Source organism: Pelobates fuscus, chromosome 3 (genome assembly GCF_036172605.1).
Source record: "Pelobates fuscus isolate aPelFus1 chromosome 3, aPelFus1.pri, whole genome shotgun sequence".
NCBI classification, from domain to species: domain Eukaryota; kingdom Metazoa; phylum Chordata; class Amphibia; order Anura; family Pelobatidae; genus Pelobates; species Pelobates fuscus.
The window spans coordinates 352758397-352774370 of NC_086319.1; the positions used below are offsets into that span (position 1 = coordinate 352758397).

The following is a 15974-nucleotide window of genomic DNA, read 5'->3' on the forward strand; positions in this document are numbered from 1 at the left end:
ATCCATAGGTAACAACCTAATCTTGCACTCCACAGCAGAATGTTGATGCCTGTTTTATAACTAGAAACGTAGATTTAAGAAGACATTTATTTCAGCGTGCATGTTTTGAAGAAGTGTCTCTGTTTTTAAAGTTGAAAATGTGATTATGCAAGATGAAATTGCATATATAGAATCTGCGTAAAGTGATGTTAGTATCTATTTAGAGACAATTCCTAAAAACGTGCATGTTGAAATAAATGACTTCTTACATCTAACTTTCTAGTTTTAAAGCTGGCATCAACGTTCTGCTATGGAGTGCAAGAGTAGGTTTAACTAGAAACGTAGATTTAAGAATTAATTTATTTCAGCGTGCATGTTTTTAGGAATTGTCTCTAAATAGATACTAACGTCACTTTATGCAGTTTCTTAATGTGCAATTTCATCTAGCATGAACATAATCACATTTTCAAAACTTTAAAAACAGTAATTTCTCTCGCTGTGAACAGGATTTGAACCTGTGCGGGGAGACCCCATTGGATTTCGAATCCAACGCCTTAACCACTCGGCCATCACAGCTTTTCTGCTGCTCAGTTAATGTCACTTTTTTCCAGCAGTATCTTTTTTTTCGGAAGTAAATGCATGCTCATTGAGTAACACAAACATTACAGCTCAATTTAGTAGATATGATGCAAGGAATCTGTGGGTGCTTTATCCTGAAGTTTTTGTGAAGAAAATGTTGAGGCACTTTCCTAAAAAGTGAAGGTATCATGCAGCCAACAGCCCATCTTTTCATTTGCTGCTCACTTAATCCATACTAACCTATCCAACTCTAGAATGCAACAATAACGTGAACATGTCCATAAGTAAAAACCTACTCTTGCACTCCATAGCAGAACGTTGATGCAAGCTTTAAAACTAGAAATGTAGATGTAAGAAGTCATTTATTTCAACATGCACGTTTTTAGGAATTGTCTCTATATAGATACTAACATCACTTTACGCAGATTCTATATATGCAATTTCATCTAGCATAATCACATTTTCAACTTTAAAAACAGAAATCTATCTCGCTGTGAACAGGATTTGAACCTGTGCGGGGAGACCCCAATGGATTTCAAGTCCAACGCCTTAACCACTCGGCCATCACAGCCTGTTTTCTTTTGGGGTGATGTCACTCTTCTTTTTTTGTTGCGTTGGTGTGTCATTTATTGCCACAGATAGCAGAAGAATGTTTTGTATCAACATTAAGAGGAATAATCACATTTTCAACTTTAAAAACATACTCAATTTAGTAAACAACCATGTATTTGTGCAATTTAAGTGGATATTCTGCCGTTTTGAAAGAACAGCGTTGGTATGTGTGCTATGGGAAATATCTTTACACCAGTTTTCATGTTCAACATTTTCAAATTTCAAAACAATTCTTTTTCTCGCTGTGAACAGGATTTGAACCTGAAGTTATCCTGATATGTGTGCTATGGGAAATATCTTTACAACCATTTTCATGTTCAACATTTTCAAATTTCAAAACAATTCTATTTCTCGCTGTGAACAGGATTTGAACCTGAAGTTATCCTGATATGTGTGCTATGGGAAATATCTTTACAACCATTTTCATGTTCAACATTTTCAAATTTCAAAACAATTCTATTTCTCGCTGTGAACAGGATTTGAACCTGAAGTTATCCTGGTATGTGTGCTATGGGAAATATCTTTACACCCGTTTTTTAAATTTCAAAACAATTCTATTTCTCGCTGTGAACAGAATTTCAACCTTAAGTTATCCTGAAAAAAATGTTGAGGCAATTTCCCAAAAAGTGAGGGTCTCAAGCAGCCAATATCCATAGGTAACAACCTAATCTTGCACTCCACAGCAGAATGTTGATGCCTGTTTTATAACTAGAAACGTAGATTTAAGAAGACATTTATTTCAGCGTGCATGTTTTGAAGAAGTGTCTCTGTTTTTAAAGTTGAAAATGTGATTATGCAAGATGAAATTGCATATATAGAATCTGCGTAAAGTGATGTTAGTATCTATTTAGAGACAATTCCTAAAAACGTGCATGTTGAAATAAATGACTTCTTACATCTAACTTTCTAGTTTTAAAGCTGGCATCAACGTTCTGCTATGGAGTGCAAGAGTAGGTTTAACTAGAAACGTAGATTTAAGAATTAATTTATTTCAGCGTGCATGTTTTTAGGAATTGTCTCTAAATAGATACTAACGTCACTTTATGCAGTTTCTTAATGTGCAATTTCATCTAGCATGAACATAATCACATTTTCAAAACTTTAAAAACAGTAATTTCTCTCGCTGTGAACAGGATTTGAACCTGTGCGGGGAGACCCCATTGGATTTCGAATCCAACGCCTTAACCACTCGGCCATCACAGCTTTTCTGCTGCTCAGTTAATGTCACTTTTTTCCAGCAGTATCTTTTTTTTCGGAAGTAAATGCATGCTCATTGAGTAACACAAACATTACAGCTCAATTTAGTAGATATGATGCAAGGAATCTGTGGGTGCTTTATCCTGAAGTTTTTGTGAAGAAAATGTTGAGGCACTTTCCTAAAAAGTGAAGGTATCATGCAGCCAACAGCCCATCTTTTCATTTGCTGCTCACTTAATCCATACTAACCTATCCAACTCTAGAATGCAACAATAACGTGAACATGTCCATAAGTAAAAACCTACTCTTGCACTCCATAGCAGAACGTTGATGCCAGCTTTAAAACTAGAAATGTAGATGTAAGAAGTCATTTATTTCAACATGCACGTTTTTAGGAATTGTCTCTATATAGATACTAACATCACTTTACGCAGATTCTATATATGCAATTTCATCTAGCATAATCACATTTTCAACTTTAAAAACAGAAATCTATCTCGCTGTGAACAGGATTTGAACCTGTGCGGGGAGACCCCATTGGATTTCAAGTCCAACGCCTTAACCACTCGGCCATCACAGCCTGTTTTCTTTTGGGGTAATGTCACTCTTCTTTTTTTGTTGCGTTGGTGTGTCATTTATTGCCACAGATAGCAGAAGAATGTTTTGTATCAACATTAAGAGGAATAATCACATTTTCAACTTTAAAAACATACTCAATTTAGTAAACAACCATGTATTTGTGCAATTTAAGTGGATATTCTGCCGTTTTGAAAGAACAGCGTTGGTATGTGTGCTATGGGAAATATCTTTACACCAGTTTTCATGTTCAACATTTTCAAATTTCAAAACAATTCTTTTTCTCGCTGTGAACAGGATTTGAACCTGAAGTTATCCTGATATGTGTGCTATGGGAAATATCTTTACAACCATTTTCATGTTCAACATTTTCAAATTTCAAAACAATTCTATTTCTCGCTGTGAACAGGATTTGAACCTGAAGTTATCCTGGTATGTGTGCTATGGGAAATATCTTTACACCCGTTTTTTAAATTTCAAAACAATTCTATTTCTCGCTGTGAACAGAATTTCAACCTTAAGTTATCCTGAAAAAAATGTTGAGGCAATTTCCCAAAAAGTGAGGGTCTCAAGCAGCCAATATCCATAGGTAACAACCTAATCTTGCACTCCACAGCAGAATGTTGATGCCTGTTTTATAACTAGAAACGTAGATTTAAGAAGACATTTATTTCAGCGTGCATGTTTTGAAGAAGTGTCTCTGTTTTTAAAGTTGAAAATGTGATTATGCAAGATGAAATTGCATATATAGAATCTGCGTAAAGTGATGTTAGTATCTATTTAGAGACAATTCCTAAAAACGTGCATGTTGAAATAAATGACTTCTTACATCTAACTTTCTAGTTTTAAAGCTGGCATCAACGTTCTGCTATGGAGTGCAAGAGTAGGTTTAACTAGAAACGTAGATTTAAGAATTAATTTATTTCAGCGTGCATGTTTTTAGGAATTGTCTCTAAATAGATACTAACGTCACTTTATGCAGTTTCTTAATGTGCAATTTCATCTAGCATGAACATAATCACATTTTCAAAACTTTAAAAACAGTAATTTCTCTCGCTGTGAACAGGATTTGAACCTGTGCGGGGAGACCCCATTGGATTTCGAATCCAACGCCTTAACCACTCGGCCATCACAGCTTTTCTGCTGCTCAGTTAATGTCACTTTTTTCCAGCAGTATCTTTTTTTTCGGAAGTAAATGCATGCTCATTGAGTAACACAAACATTACAGCTCAATTTAGTAGATATGATGCAAGGAATCTGTGGGTGCTTTATCCTGAAGTTTTTGTGAAGAAAATGTTGAGGCACTTTCCTAAAAAGTGAAGGTATCATGCAGCCAACAGCCCATCTTTTCATTTGCTGCTCACTTAATCCATACTAACCTATCCAACTCTAGAATGCAACAATAACGTGAACATGTCCATAAGTAAAAACCTACTCTTGCACTCCATAGCAGAACGTTGATGCCAGCTTTAAAACTAGAAATGTAGATGTAAGAAGTCATTTATTTCAACATGCACGTTTTTAGGAATTGTCTCTATATAGATACTAACATCACTTTACGCAGATTCTATATATGCAATTTCATCTAGCATAATCACATTTTCAACTTTAAAAACAGAAATCTATCTCGCTGTGAACAGGATTTGAACCTGTGCGGGGAGACCCCAATGGATTTCAAGTCCAACGCCTTAACCACTCGGCCATCACAGCCTGTTTTCTTTTGGGGTGATGTCACTCTTCTTTTTTTGTTGCGTTGGTGTGTCATTTATTGCCACAGATAGCAGAAGAATGTTTTGTATCAACATTAAGAGGAATAATCACATTTTCAACTTTAAAAACATACTCAATTTAGTAAACAACCATGTATTTGTGCAATTTAAGTGGATATTCTGCCGTTTTGAAAGAACAGCGTTGGTATGTGTGCTATGGGAAATATCTTTACACCAGTTTTCATGTTCAACATTTTCAAATTTCAAAACAATTCTTTTTCTCGCTGTGAACAGGATTTGAACCTGAAGTTATCCTGATATGTGTGCTATGGGAAATATCTTTACAACCATTTTCATGTTCAACATTTTCAAATTTCAAAACAATTCTATTTCTCGCTGTGAACAGGATTTGAACCTGAAGTTATCCTGGTATGTGTGCTATGGGAAATATCTTTACACCCGTTTTTTAAATTTCAAAACAATTCTATTTCTCGCTGTGAACAGAATTTCAACCTTAAGTTATCCTGAAAAAAATGTTGAGGCAATTTCCCAAAAAGTGAGGGTCTCAAGCAGCCAATATCCATAGGTAACAACCTAATCTTGCACTCCACAGCAGAATGTTGATGCCTGTTTTATAACTAGAAACGTAGATTTAAGAAGACATTTATTTCAGCGTGCATGTTTTGAAGAAGTGTCTCTGTTTTTAAAGTTGAAAATGTGATTATGCAAGATGAAATTGCATATATAGAATCTGCGTAAAGTGATGTTAGTATCTATTTAGAGACAATTCCTAAAAACGTGCATGTTGAAATAAATGACTTCTTACATCTAACTTTCTAGTTTTAAAGCTGGCATCAACGTTCTGCTATGGAGTGCAAGAGTAGGTTTAACTAGAAACGTAGATTTAAGAATTAATTTATTTCAGCGTGCATGTTTTTAGGAATTGTCTCTAAATAGATACTAACGTCACTTTATGCAGTTTCTTAATGTGCAATTTCATCTAGCATGAACATAATCACATTTTCAAAACTTTAAAAACAGTAATTTCTCTCGCTGTGAACAGGATTTGAACCTGTGCGGGGAGACCCCATTGGATTTCGAATCCAACGCCTTAACCACTCGGCCATCACAGCTTTTCTGCTGCTCAGTTAATGTCACTTTTTTCCAGCAGTATCTTTTTTTTCGGAAGTAAATGCATGCTCATTGAGTAACACAAACATTACAGCTCAATTTAGTAGATATGATGCAAGGAATCTGTGGGTGCTTTATCCTGAAGTTTTTGTGAAGAAAATGTTGAGGCACTTTCCTAAAAAGTGAAGGTATCATGCAGCCAACAGCCCATCTTTTCATTTGCTGCTCACTTAATCCATACTAACCTATCCAACTCTAGAATGCAACAATAACGTGAACATGTCCATAAGTAAAAACCTACTCTTGCACTCCATAGCAGAACGTTGATGCCAGCTTTAAAACTAGAAATGTAGATGTAAGAAGTCATTTATTTCAACATGCACGTTTTTAGGAATTGTCTCTATATAGATACTAACATCACTTTACGCAGATTCTATATATGCAATTTCATCTAGCATAATCAGATTTTCAACTTTAAAAACAGAAATCTATCTCGCTGTGAACAGGATTTGAACCTGTGCGGGGAGACCCCATTGGATTTCAAGTCCAACGCCTTAACCACTCGGCCATCACAGCCTGTTTTCTTTTGGGGTAATGTCACTCTTCTTTTTTTGTTGCGTTGGTGTGTCATTTATTGCCACAGATAGCAGAAGAATGTTTTGTATCAACATTAAGAGGAATAATCACATTTTCAACTTTAAAAACATACTCAATTTAGTAAACAACCATGTATTTGTGCAATTTAAGTGGATATTCTGCCGTTTTGAAAGAACAGCGTTGGTATGTGTGCTATGGGAAATATCTTTACACCAGTTTTCATGTTCAACATTTTCAAATTTCAAAACAATTCTTTTTCTCGCTGTGAACAGGATTTGAACCTGAAGTTATCCTGATATGTGTGCTATGGGAAATATCTTTACAACCATTTTCATGTTCAACATTTTCAAATTTCAAAACAATTCTATTTCTCGCTGTGAACAGGATTTGAACCTGAAGTTATCCTGGTATGTGTGCTATGGGAAATATCTTTACACCCGTTTTTTAAATTTCAAAACAATTCTATTTCTCGCTGTGAACAGAATTTAAACCTTAAGTTTTCCTGAAAAAAATGTTGAGGCAATTTCCCAAAAAGTGAGGGTCTCAAGCAGCCAATATCCATAGGTAACAACCTAATCTTGCACTCCACAGCAGAATGTTGATGCCTGTTTTATAACTAGAAACGTAGATTTAAGAAGACATTTATTTCAGCGTGCATGTTTTGAAGAAGTGTCTCTGTTTTTAAAGTTGAAAATGTGATTATGCAAGATGAAATTGCATATATAGAATCTGCGTAAAGTGATGTTAGTATCTATATAGAGACAATTCCTAAAAACGTGCATGTTGAAATAAATGACTTCTTACATCTAACTTTCTAGTTTTAAAGCTGGCATCAACGTTCTGCTATGGAGTGCAAGAGTAGGTTTAACTAGAAACGTAGATTTAAGAATTAATTTATTTCAGCGTGCATGTTTTTAGGAATTGTCTCTAAATAGATACTAACGTCACTTTATGCAGTTTCTTAATGTGCAATTTCATCTAGCATGAACATAATCACATTTTCAAAACTTTAAAAACAGTAATTTCTCTCGCTGTGAACAGGATTTGAACCTGTGCGGGGAGACCCCATTGGATTTCGAATCCAACGCCTTAACCACTCGGCCATCACAGCTTTTCTGCTGCTTAGTTAATGTCACTTTTTTCCAGCAGTATCTTTTTTTCGGAAGTAAATGCATGCTCATTGAGTAACACAAACATTACAGCTCAATTTAGTAGATATGATGCAAGGAATCTGTGGGTGCTTTATCCTGAAGTTTTTGTGAAGAAAATGTTGAGGCACTTTCCTAAAAAGTGAAGGTATCATGCAGCCAACAGCCCATCTTTTCATTTGCTGCTCACTTAATCCATACTAACCTATCCAACTCTAGAATGCAACAATAACGTGAACATGTCCATAAGTAAAAACCTACTCTTGCACTCCATAGCAGAACGTTGATGCCAGCTTTAAAACTAGAAATGTAGATGTAAGAAGTCATTTATTTCAACATGCACGTTTTTAGGAATTGTCTCTATATAGATACTAACATCACTTTACGCAGATTCTATATATGCAATTTCATCTAGCATAATCACATTTTCAACTTTAAAAACAGAAATCTATCTCGCTGTGATCAGGATTTGAACCTGTGCGGGGAGACCCCATTGGATTTCAAGTCCAACGCCTTAACCACTCGGCCATCACAGCCTGTTTTCTTTTGGGGTGATGTCACTCTTCTTTTTTTGTTGCGTTGGTGTGTCATTTATTGCCACAGATAGCAGAAGAATGTTTTGTATCAACATTAAGAGGAATAATCACATTTTCAACTTTAAAAACATACTCAATTTAGTAAACAACCATGTATTTGTGCAATTTAAGTGGATATTCTGCCGTTTTGAAAGAACAGCGTTGGTATGTGTGCTATGGGAAATATCTTTACACCAGTTTTCATGTTCAACATTTTCAAATTTCAAAACAATTCTTTTTCTCGCTGTGAACAGGATTTGAACCTGAAGTTATCCTGATATGTGTGCTATGGGAAATATCTTTACAACCATTTTCATGTTCAACATTTTCAAATTTCAAAACAATTCTATTTCTCGCTGTGAACAGGATTTGAACCTGAAGTTATCCTGGTATGTGTGCTATGGGAAATATCTTTACACCCGTTTTTTAAATTTCAAAACAATTCTATTTCTCGCTGTGAACAGAATTTCAACCTTAAGTTATCCTGAAAAAAATGTTGAGGCAATTTCCCAAAAAGTGAGGGTCTCAAGCAGCCAATATCCATAGGTAACAACCTAATCTTGCACTCCACAGCAGAATGTTGATGCCTGTTTTATAACTAGAAACGTAGATTTAAGAAGACATTTATTTCAGCGTGCATGTTTTGAAGAAGTGTCTCTGTTTTTAAAGTTGAAAATGTGATTATGCAAGATGAAATTGCATATATAGAATCTGCGTAAAGTGATGTTAGTATCTATTTAGAGACAATTCCTAAAAACGTGCATGTTGAAATAAATGACTTCTTACATCTAACTTTCTAGTTTTAAAGCTGGCATCAACGTTCTGCTATGGAGTGCAAGAGTAGGTTTAACTAGAAACGTAGATTTAAGAATTAATTTATTTCAGCGTGCATGTTTTTAGGAATTGTCTCTAACTAGATACTAACGTCACTTTATGCAGTTTCTTAATGTGCAATTTCATCTAGCATGAACATAATCACATTTTCAAAACTTTAAAAACAGTAATTTCTCTCGCTGTGAACAGGATTTGAACCTGTGCGGGGAGACCCCATTGGATTTCGAATCCAACGCCTTAACCACTCGGCCATCACAGCTTTTCTGCTGCTCAGTTAATGTCACTTTTTTCCAGCAGTATCTTTTTTTTCGGAAGTAAATGCATGCTCATTGAGTAACACAAACATTACAGCTCAATTTAGTAGATATGATGCAAGGAATCTGTGGGTGCTTTATCCTGAAGTTTTTGTGAAGAAAATGTTGAGGCACTTTCCTAAAAAGTGAAGGTATCATGCAGCCAACAGCCCATCTTTTCATTTGCTGCTCACTTAATCCATACTAACCTATCCAACTCTAGAATGCAACAATAACGTGAACATGTCCATAAGTAAAAACCTACTCTTGCACTCCATAGCAGAACGTTGATGCCAGCTTTAAAACTAGAAATGTAGATGTAAGAAGTCATTTATTTCAACATGCACGTTTTTAGGAATTGTCTCTATATAGATACTAACATCACTTTACGCAGATTCTATATATGCAATTTCATCTAGCATAATCACATTTTCAACTTTAAAAACAGAAATCTATCTCGCTGTGATCAGGATTTGAACCTGTGCGGGGAGACCCCATTGGATTTCAAGTCCAACGCCTTAACCACTCGGCCATCACAGCCTGTTTTCTTTTGGGGTGATGTCACTCTTCTTTTTTTGTTGCGTTGGTGTGTCATTTATTGCCACAGATAGCAGAAGAATGTTTTGTATCAACATTAAGAGGAATAATCACATTTTCAACTTTAAAAACATACTCAATTTAGTAAACAACCATGTATTTGTGCAATTTAAGTGGATATTCTGCCGTTTTGAAAGAACAGCGTTGGTATGTGTGCTATGGGAAATATCTTTACACCAGTTTTCATGTTCAACATTTTCAAATTTCAAAACAATTCTTTTTCTCGCTGTGAACAGGATTTGAACCTGAAGTTATCCTGATATGTGTGCTATGGGAAATATCTTTACAACCATTTTCATGTTCAACATTTTCAAATTTCAAAACAATTCTATTTCTCGCTGTGAACAGGATTTGAACCTGAAGTTATCCTGGTATGTGTGCTATGGGAAATATCTTTACACCCGTTTTTTAAATTTCAAAACAATTCTATTTCTCGCTGTGAACAGAATTTCAACCTTAAGTTATCCTGAAAAAAATGTTGAGGCAATTTCCCAAAAAGTGAGGGTCTCAAGCAGCCAATATCCATAGGTAACAACCTAATCTTGCACTCCACAGCAGAATGTTGATGCCTGTTTTATAACTAGAAACGTAGATTTAAGAAGACATTTATTTCAGCGTGCATGTTTTGAAGAAGTGTCTCTGTTTTTAAAGTTGAAAATGTGATTATGCAAGATGAAATTGCATATATAGAATCTGCGTAAAGTGATGTTAGTATCTATTTAGAGACAATTCCTAAAAACGTGCATGTTGAAATAAATGACTTCTTACATCTAACTTTCTAGTTTTAAAGCTGGCATCAACGTTCTGCTATGGAGTGCAAGAGTAGGTTTAACTAGAAACGTAGATTTAAGAATTAATTTATTTCAGCGTGCATGTTTTTAGGAATTGTCTCTAACTAGATACTAACGTCACTTTATGCAGTTTCTTAATGTGCAATTTCATCTAGCATGAACATAATCACATTTTCAAAACTTTAAAAACAGTAATTTCTCTCACTGTGAACAGGATTTGAACCTGTGCGGGGAGACCCCATTGGATTTCGAATCCAACGCCTTAACCACTCGGCCATCACAGCTTTTCTGCTGCTCAGTTAATGTCACTTTTTTCCAGCAGTATCTTTTTTTTCGGAAGTAAATGCATGCTCATTGAGTAACACAAACATTACAGCTCAATTTAGTAGATATGATGCAAGGAATCTGTGGGTGCTTTATCCTGAAGTTTTTGTGAAGAAAATGTTGAGGCACTTTCCTAAAAAGTGAAGGTATCATGCAGCCAACAGCCCATCTTTTCATTTGCTGCTCACTTAATCCATACTAACCTATCCAACTCTAGAATGCAACAATAACGTGAACATGTCCATAAGTAAAAACCTACTCTTGCACTCCATAGCAGAACGTTGATGCCAGCTTTAAAACTAGAAATGTAGATGTAAGAAGTCATTTATTTCAACATGCACGTTTTTAGGAATTGTCTCTATATAGATACTAACATCACTTTACGCAGATTCTATATATGCAATTTCATCTAGCATAATCACATTTTCAACTTTAAAAACAGAAATCTATCTCGCTGTGAACAGGATTTGAACCTGTGCGGGGAGACCCCATTGGATTTCAAGTCCAACGCCTTAACCACTCGGCCATCACAGCCTGTTTTCTTTTGTGGTAATGTCACTCTTCTTTTTTTGTTGCGTTGGTGTGTCATTTATTGCCACAGATAGCAGAAGAATGTTTTGTATCAACATTAAGAGGAATAATCACATTTTCAACTTTAAAAACATACTCAATTTAGTAAACAACCATGTATTTGTGCAATTTAAGTGGATATTCTGCCGTTTTGAAAGAACAGCGTTGGTATGTGTGCTATGGGAAATATCTTTACACCAGTTTTCATGTTCAACATTTTCAAATTTCAAAACAATTCTTTTTCTCGCTGTGAACAGGATTTGAACCTGAAGTTATCCTGATATGTGTGCTATGGGAAATATCTTTACAACCATTTTCATGTTCAACATTTTCAAATTTCAAAACAATTCTATTTCTCGCTGTGAACAGGATTTGAACCTGAAGTTATCCTGGTATGTGTGCTATGGGAAATATCTTTACACCCGTTTTTTAAATTTCAAAACAATTCTATTTCTCGCTGTGAACAGAATTTCAACCTTAAGTTATCCTGAAAAAAATGTTGAGGCAATTTCCCAAAAAGTGAGGGTCTCAAGCAGCCAATATCCATAGGTAACAACCTAATCTTGCACTCCACAGCAGAATGTTGATGCCTGTTTTATAACTAGAAACGTAGATTTAAGAAGACATTTATTTCAGCGTGCATGTTTTGAAGAAGTGTCTCTGTTTTTAAAGTTGAAAATGTGATTATGCAAGATGAAATTGCATATATAGAATCTGCGTAAAGTGATGTTAGTATCTATTTAGAGACAATTCCTAAAAACGTGCATGTTGAAATAAATGACTTCTTACATCTAACTTTCTAGTTTTAAAGCTGGCATCAACGTTCTGCTATGGAGTGCAAGAGTAGGTTTAACTAGAAACGTAGATTTAAGAATTAATTTATTTCAGCGTGCATGTTTTTAGGAATTGTCTCTAAATAGATACTAACGTCACTTTATGCAGTTTCTTAATGTGCAATTTCATCTAGCATGAACATAATCACATTTTCAAAACTTTAAAAACAGTAATTTCTCTCGCTGTGAACAGGATTTGAACCTGTGCGGGGAGACCCCATTGGATTTCGAATCCAACGCCTTAACCACTCGGCCATCACAGCTTTTCTGCTGCTCAGTTAATGTCACTTTTTTCCAGCAGTATCTTTTTTTTCGGAAGTAAATGCATGCTCATTGAGTAACACAAACATTACAGCTCAATTTAGTAGATATGATGCAAGGAATCTGTGGGTGCTTTATCCTGAAGTTTTTGTGAAGAAAATGTTGAGGCACTTTCCTAAAAAGTGAAGGTATCATGCAGCCAACAGCCCATCTTTTCATTTGCTGCTCACTTAATCCATACTAACCTATCCAACTCTAGAATGCAACAATAACGTGAACATGTCCATAAGTAAAAACCTACTCTTGCACTCCATAGCAGAACGTTGATGCCAGCTTTAAAACTAGAAATGTAGATGTAAGAAGTCATTTATTTCAACATGCACGTTTTTAGGAATTGTCTCTATATAGATACTAACATCACTTTACGCAGATTCTATATATGCAATTTCATCTAGCATAATCACATTTTCAACTTTAAAAACAGAAATCTATCTCGCTGTGAACAGGATTTGAACCTGTGCGGGGAGACCCCATTGGATTTCAAGTCCAACGCCTTAACCACTCGGCCATCACAGCCTGTTTTCTTTTGTGGTAATGTCACTCTTCTTTTTTTGTTGCGTTGGTGTGTCATTTATTGCCACAGATAGCAGAAGAATGTTTTGTATCAACATTAAGAGGAATAATCACATTTTCAACTTTAAAAACATACTCAATTTAGTAAACAACCATGTATTTGTGCAATTTAAGTGGATATTCTGCCGTTTTGAAAGAACAGCGTTGGTATGTGTGCTATGGGAAATATCTTTACACCAGTTTTCATGTTCAACATTTTCAAATTTCAAAACAATTCTTTTTCTCGCTGTGAACAGGATTTGAACCTGAAGTTATCCTGATATGTGTGCTATGGGAAATATCTTTACAACCATTTTCATGTTCAACATTTTCAAATTTCAAAACAATTCTATTTCTCGCTGTGAACAGGATTTGAACCTGAAGTTATCCTGGTATGTGTGCTATGGGAAATATCTTTACACCCGTTTTTTAAATTTCAAAACAATTCTATTTCTCGCTGTGAACAGAATTTCAACCTTAAGTTATCCTGAAAAAAATGTTGAGGCAATTTCCCAAAAAGTGAGGGTCTCAAGCAGCCAATATCCATAGGTAACAACCTAATCTTGCACTCCACAGCAGAATGTTGATCTACCTTTCTAGTTTTAAAGCTGGCATCACTGTTCTGATATGGAGTGCAAGAGTAGGTTTAACTAGAAACGTAGATTTAAGAATTCGTTTATTTCAGCGTGCATGTTTTTAGGAATTGTCTCTAAATAGATACTAACGTTACTTTATGTAGTTTCTTAATTAGCAATTTCATCTAGCATGAACATAATCACATTTTCAAAACTTTAAAAACAGTAATTTCTCTCGCTGTGAACAGGATTTGAACCTGTGCGGGGAGACCCCATTGGATTTCGTGGTTTCCAGTTGCTTATCTGAGAGTGCGTTACTTGTATTGATTTCTTGTGTATCTGACCTCGGCTTCCCTTATTGACTATCCAATCTCTGTATTCCTTGACTTTTGGCTTGGCTTCTGACTATTCTGATATCTCCATTCCTCTACCTTTGGCTTGTTTATCGTTTGCGTTATACCTGTGTCTTGGCTTTTCCCTTTCTTTTGTCTTTTTTCCTTTTTACGTTAAATCCGGCTATTCTAAGGTCCGATAATACGTCTTAGGTATTTGCTTTATATCTACTTAAGTTCTGCGTGTTGGGCATCTACAGAAATCCTGACATTACGACAGGGGCCATGGACCCTGCAGACTTAAGTAGACAGGTGTCATCATGCGAGTCTAAACTGGAGGAACATGATCGCCACATGGATCAGTTTCCCCAGGCCTTCCAGACTTTATTGACTCGTACTGCACACCTTCAATCGGAGACAACCTCTGTTCAGGCTCCACATCATGCTGCTGTGGCAGCATCTAGTGGTCAGAGAGCCCCACTATAAGCTTATCCCCTCCGCCTAGATTCAGTGGTAATTTCCAGGAGTGTAGGGGTTTCATTAACCAGAGAGTATCACTTTGAGGCATCTCCTGATTCTTTCCCATCTGGCAGGGCTAAAATCGAATATTTGATAAACCAGCTATCCGGTAAAGCCCTAGCCTGGGCTAATCCCCTATGGGAGAGTGGGAAAACCATAGCCTACAACTATGTAGAGTTTATAACAGAGTTTAAGAGATCTTTTGAACCCCTTGGGAAAGGAAAGAAGGCAGCCAAGGCATTCATGCGGATAAAACAGGGCAATAGATCCGTTGCGGACTATGCCATAGATTTCCGCACGCTAGTGGCAGAGGTAGACTGGACAAGCAGTGGCTTGGTGACTGCTTTCTCAGAAGGCATCTCTGAGGCTCTATTAGATAAGACAGTGGCCAAAGATCTTCCAGATCTGCTGGAGGACTATATCATATATATGATGGATATAGCCAACCATCTTAGGGAGAGGGCTAAAACCAAGTCACGGACTAACCATACCCCTGTCCTCCCAGCTCCTCGTTTGACTCCATCTGCTCCTATAGTTGCTAATGAACCAGAACCTATGCAACTGGGAGTAATGGAGCTGTCAGAATTTGAGAGACAATACCATAGGGCTGAGGGTCTGTGCGTGTATTGTGGGAAATCTGCACTTAAATTGCCCAATACGCACCTAAGCAACTAAGCACCGTTAGAGAACCGACCTTAGGTGTTGTGAAACCGTCCTCTATCTTGCCTCACAACAGATTTCTCCTGCCTGTAATTTTATCTTGGGGTACTCATGATATACCATGCAATGCTCTAATTGATTCTGGAGCCGCTGAGAATTTTATAGACATGAAGTTTGTGAATGACCTTCTTGTCCCCTTGGGGGAGAGATCCACACCTTGGCCGTTGTGGCCATAGATGGTAGACCCCTTCTGACACCTCATATAACCCATGAGACCCTTCTGTTATCCCTGTCAATTGGAATACTACATAGGGAAAATATAGTTCTACAAGTTATTTCAAGTCCTTAATGTCCTGTCATTCTTGGGTTTCCCTGGTTGGTGAGTCACAATCCGGTCTTAGATTGGGTTAAGGGTGAGATCCAGTCATGGGGTATAACTTGTAAAGATCAGTGTCTGTTTCCTGTTAAGCCTGTAGGTCACATTAATGTACCCATTGCGGCCCCCTTATCCACGGTGATCCCTCCATGTTAAGGAGGTATTCAACAAAGCCAATGCCGAGACGCTACCCCCGCACCGGCCTTATGATTGTGCCAAAGACCTTCTACCAGGCACTATGCCACCTAAGGGAAGGGTGTATCATCTATCCCCCCATGAGAACGAATTATGGAA

General features: G+C 36.5%; 16 non-coding genes across 16 annotated transcripts; all 16 read right to left on the reverse strand.

Annotated features, from left to right (window-relative positions):
- Positions 1-473: 473 nt before the first annotated feature.
- TRNAS-CGA (transfer RNA serine (anticodon CGA)) lies at positions 474-555 on the reverse strand. Its single transcript has one exon. It is a non-coding gene; the product is annotated as a tRNA-Ser (tRNA).
- Positions 556-1047: 492 nt separating this feature from the next.
- On the reverse strand, positions 1048-1129 carry TRNAS-UGA (transfer RNA serine (anticodon UGA)). The gene has a single exon. It is a non-coding gene; the product is annotated as a tRNA-Ser (tRNA).
- Positions 1130-2291: 1162 nt separating this feature from the next.
- On the reverse strand, positions 2292-2373 carry TRNAS-CGA (transfer RNA serine (anticodon CGA)). Its single transcript has one exon. It is a non-coding gene; the product is annotated as a tRNA-Ser (tRNA).
- A 492-nt stretch (positions 2374-2865) lies between these two features.
- Positions 2866-2947, reverse strand: TRNAS-UGA (transfer RNA serine (anticodon UGA)). Its single transcript has one exon. It is a non-coding gene; the product is annotated as a tRNA-Ser (tRNA).
- Positions 2948-3997: 1050 nt separating this feature from the next.
- TRNAS-CGA (transfer RNA serine (anticodon CGA)) lies at positions 3998-4079 on the reverse strand. Its single transcript has one exon. It is a non-coding gene; the product is annotated as a tRNA-Ser (tRNA).
- A 492-nt stretch (positions 4080-4571) lies between these two features.
- Positions 4572-4653, reverse strand: TRNAS-UGA (transfer RNA serine (anticodon UGA)). Its single transcript has one exon. It is a non-coding gene; the product is annotated as a tRNA-Ser (tRNA).
- A 1050-nt stretch (positions 4654-5703) lies between these two features.
- On the reverse strand, positions 5704-5785 carry TRNAS-CGA (transfer RNA serine (anticodon CGA)). Its single transcript has one exon. It is a non-coding gene; the product is annotated as a tRNA-Ser (tRNA).
- Positions 5786-6277: 492 nt separating this feature from the next.
- Positions 6278-6359, reverse strand: TRNAS-UGA (transfer RNA serine (anticodon UGA)). Its single transcript has one exon. It is a non-coding gene; the product is annotated as a tRNA-Ser (tRNA).
- A 1050-nt stretch (positions 6360-7409) lies between these two features.
- On the reverse strand, positions 7410-7491 carry TRNAS-CGA (transfer RNA serine (anticodon CGA)). The gene has a single exon. It is a non-coding gene; the product is annotated as a tRNA-Ser (tRNA).
- A 491-nt stretch (positions 7492-7982) lies between these two features.
- Positions 7983-8064, reverse strand: TRNAS-UGA (transfer RNA serine (anticodon UGA)). Its single transcript has one exon. It is a non-coding gene; the product is annotated as a tRNA-Ser (tRNA).
- A 1050-nt stretch (positions 8065-9114) lies between these two features.
- On the reverse strand, positions 9115-9196 carry TRNAS-CGA (transfer RNA serine (anticodon CGA)). The gene has a single exon. It is a non-coding gene; the product is annotated as a tRNA-Ser (tRNA).
- A 492-nt stretch (positions 9197-9688) lies between these two features.
- On the reverse strand, positions 9689-9770 carry TRNAS-UGA (transfer RNA serine (anticodon UGA)). The gene has a single exon. It is a non-coding gene; the product is annotated as a tRNA-Ser (tRNA).
- Positions 9771-10820: 1050 nt separating this feature from the next.
- Positions 10821-10902, reverse strand: TRNAS-CGA (transfer RNA serine (anticodon CGA)). Its single transcript has one exon. It is a non-coding gene; the product is annotated as a tRNA-Ser (tRNA).
- A 492-nt stretch (positions 10903-11394) lies between these two features.
- TRNAS-UGA (transfer RNA serine (anticodon UGA)) lies at positions 11395-11476 on the reverse strand. Its single transcript has one exon. It is a non-coding gene; the product is annotated as a tRNA-Ser (tRNA).
- Positions 11477-12526: 1050 nt separating this feature from the next.
- TRNAS-CGA (transfer RNA serine (anticodon CGA)) lies at positions 12527-12608 on the reverse strand. Its single transcript has one exon. It is a non-coding gene; the product is annotated as a tRNA-Ser (tRNA).
- Positions 12609-13100: 492 nt separating this feature from the next.
- TRNAS-UGA (transfer RNA serine (anticodon UGA)) lies at positions 13101-13182 on the reverse strand. The gene has a single exon. It is a non-coding gene; the product is annotated as a tRNA-Ser (tRNA).
- Positions 13183-15974: the final 2792 nt, after the last annotated feature.